This window comes from Berghia stephanieae, chromosome 5 (assembly GCF_034508935.2).
Source record: "Berghia stephanieae isolate SIO BIC M18660-M18661 chromosome 5, UCSD_Bste_1.3, whole genome shotgun sequence".
Taxonomy (NCBI): domain Eukaryota; kingdom Metazoa; phylum Mollusca; class Gastropoda; order Nudibranchia; family Aeolidiidae; genus Berghia; species Berghia stephanieae.
Window position 1 is genome coordinate 84,335,752 of NC_088364.1, and position 2,878 is coordinate 84,338,629.

Genomic DNA, 2,878 nt, shown 5'->3' on the forward strand with positions numbered 1-2,878 from the left:
CTTGAAGAATAAAAAGTAATGATTTTCTTTGTTTAGAACCAAGATGGCCGCCGTTGCCGGGCGGCGTGACATCAGACTACTGAATCCAATTACGACCTTAACAACAAAAACACATTTAGATAAAAAATGAAAAAAGAAAAGAAAGAAAAGGGAATGGAAAGTTGAATATGGCCACGCCCTGTTTTTCTCATTATCGCAGTATGATATGGATGGACGATAAATTTAACATAGAAAAGAATAAAAATGATACCGGGGAATACATTAGGATTGGATTTAGATAGGACCAAATCTGATGACAGCAGAATACTGCGTCGTCGTTTCCATGACTTTCTCGACCAGGGTTCAAATAGCAATAACAATATTCCCGTTTCAGGCATCATCATAATATTATGATATAAAGATTGCCCATTTTTTATGGTCGGGTTCGGTGAAGTGATCAAATTATACACAAAATACTGTCAATCCCTACAACGTTAAAATAAGCCCATAATTGTATTTGGTTACACATTATGAAAATATAATTTATTAGTCTGGCTGAGGCCATATTATTCATTTCTCTTTTTCCTCTCTTTAATTTATATTCCCAGTTATGAATTGGACGCTGTAGGACTATGAGTTGCCATGTAGTTACGAGGATTTGCACTGATGAGAACTCAGATCGTTCTGGACTCGTTGTTGGGATGGAGTTACTCTCTAATGGACGCAACAGGATGTCCAATACAGCAATATTAACCCTCTCCTTACCAACCATAGGACAATCGTCACACTCGTTACGATCCAACCAGAACTTTTATCATTCAGATTTCGTTTGTAAAAGAGAAAATGACTTTCGATTTATTTTTTAAAGACGAATGGCCTCCCACCCATGAATCCAAACTTGAATCCACTCGACTACAGCATTTGGTCATTGATGTCCAACATGGTTTATAGGGAATGAGATTAGCGTCCCTTGATTGGACGTCACCCATAGTCTGTGACGTCACCGGCGGAAAAGTTATTAGAGAGAGAACGTCATGTTGGTTGTGCGCATGCGTCTCTCGTCCTCGCGGAAGCACAACCAACATGACGTTCTCTCTCTAATAACTTTTCCGCCGGTGACGTCACAGACAATGGGTGACGTCCAATCAAGGGACGCTACTCTTCCGCTAATCTCATTCCCTATACTGGTCGTCCAGTAATTTACACAGAAGCAGAGTGAAAAGAGTCAATTCGAAATACATGGGATTGAATCGCTGTCAAATAAACAACGAATCTGTATTGAGAAAGATTTACGCAAAGTCGTAAGCAAATGAGAGGGACAGGGTTGTTTTCGCATCCTTGTATATCACGCATAAAAGAAAAGAAAATAAAGTCATAATTACATAAGCGAAAAGTAACAAGGAATAAAAAGGATCAATAATTCCATAGACAAGTACTAGTTGGACACTTAGTTCTCCCCAACACAAGATCCAATAAAGAGGATCACACCCAAATGCTTACATTATAAATTCAAAATAATAAATATAATAATAATTAATGGAGAAATGATTTACAAGGAAAAAAATATCATCTTCCAAAACAATAACTATGCATTTGACTGTTTTCCTCCAAGCAGGGACTCCGGCCAGGGTCAGGACAAGACCAAGTAATCTCATTCCAAGACAAAGACAGAAAGTATGTTGGAAAACAGACATAAAAAGATAGAAGACACAGTAGGTACCTCCCTGCCCACTATGGGAGGTCATAAACCCCACCCAGGAGTTGACAGTTCACATCAAAATTTGAGAATTAAATCAAAATCTTCGATGTGGCAATTTCGCGATGTGCTCATTAAAACAATCGTCAGATCGGTATTTTTCAATATATTTTCCTGAAAATTTTGTTCATAATCTTTCATAAATGTCTTTGATTGTTCTGGTACGGTGGTTATAGATTTCTAAACTTTTGCTGGGTTTTTTTTCTGGCACCCGGTATCGTTTATGATTCTTTCAGCCTGGTTTTGAAGCTTTTAAATTTTCGTCAACGTTGGTTTTGGGAGACCAAATAGTAGGGAATTGCAGTGATAATTATGCTAGTTACATTATATGTACATGTGTGCACTACCAGTCTCGTACATGTTTCATATATGAGGGTATTTTTTATTCTGCTAATATAATATTTTAGATGATAATTAACAACTAGGCAACAACTTAATAAAACATGTCTTGTAGGGCTGCCCGAGGTTTCAGCATTTAGCTCTATGAAAGAGTAAAATTCATTATTATTATTATTATTATTATTATTATTATTATTATTATTATTATTATTATTTATTATTATTATTATTATCTTAATGTGTCACTGCAACCGATATGTAGCAATAATAATAATAATAATAATAATAATAATAATAATAATAATAATAATAATAATAATAATAATAATAATAATAATAATAATAATGAATTAATAATGGGAAAAATTTGGTCAACTTCTCATGAAACTCACGTATGAATTGAAGGAAAGGTGGGTGGGGTTGGGGGTGGGGGGGGGGGGGGGGGGTTGAGAATAAAAAAAAAAAAGAAAAGAGAAAAAAAAATTCGTTGTCGGCAGGATTCGAACCTGCGCGGGAAGATCCCAATGGATTTCTAGTCCATCGCCTTAACCACTCGGCCACGACAACTTACAATAGTGTCTGGAACATGAACGTATAATAGCATTTTAAAAAGGGCTATTTTGTGTCACTGCAACCGATATGTTGTCTTTAGAGATTGTCTTGGATTAGACATACCTACTGACGTCCCTATTGCAGTATGCCATACGTGTTATGGCTCATTGTTTGTGGCCATTGTAGACATGTTGGCCAGCACAACTTGGCTATTACGGCAGACGCAAAGGTAGTCATTTTTTGGAGTTTGTT

General features: G+C 36.3%; 1 non-coding gene across 1 annotated transcript; it reads right to left on the reverse strand.

Annotated features, from left to right (window-relative positions):
• Positions 1-2,559: 2,559 nt before the first annotated feature.
• Positions 2,560-2,641, reverse strand: Trnas-aga (transfer RNA serine (anticodon AGA)). Its single transcript has one exon. It is a non-coding gene; the product is annotated as a tRNA-Ser (tRNA).
• Positions 2,642-2,878: the final 237 nt, after the last annotated feature.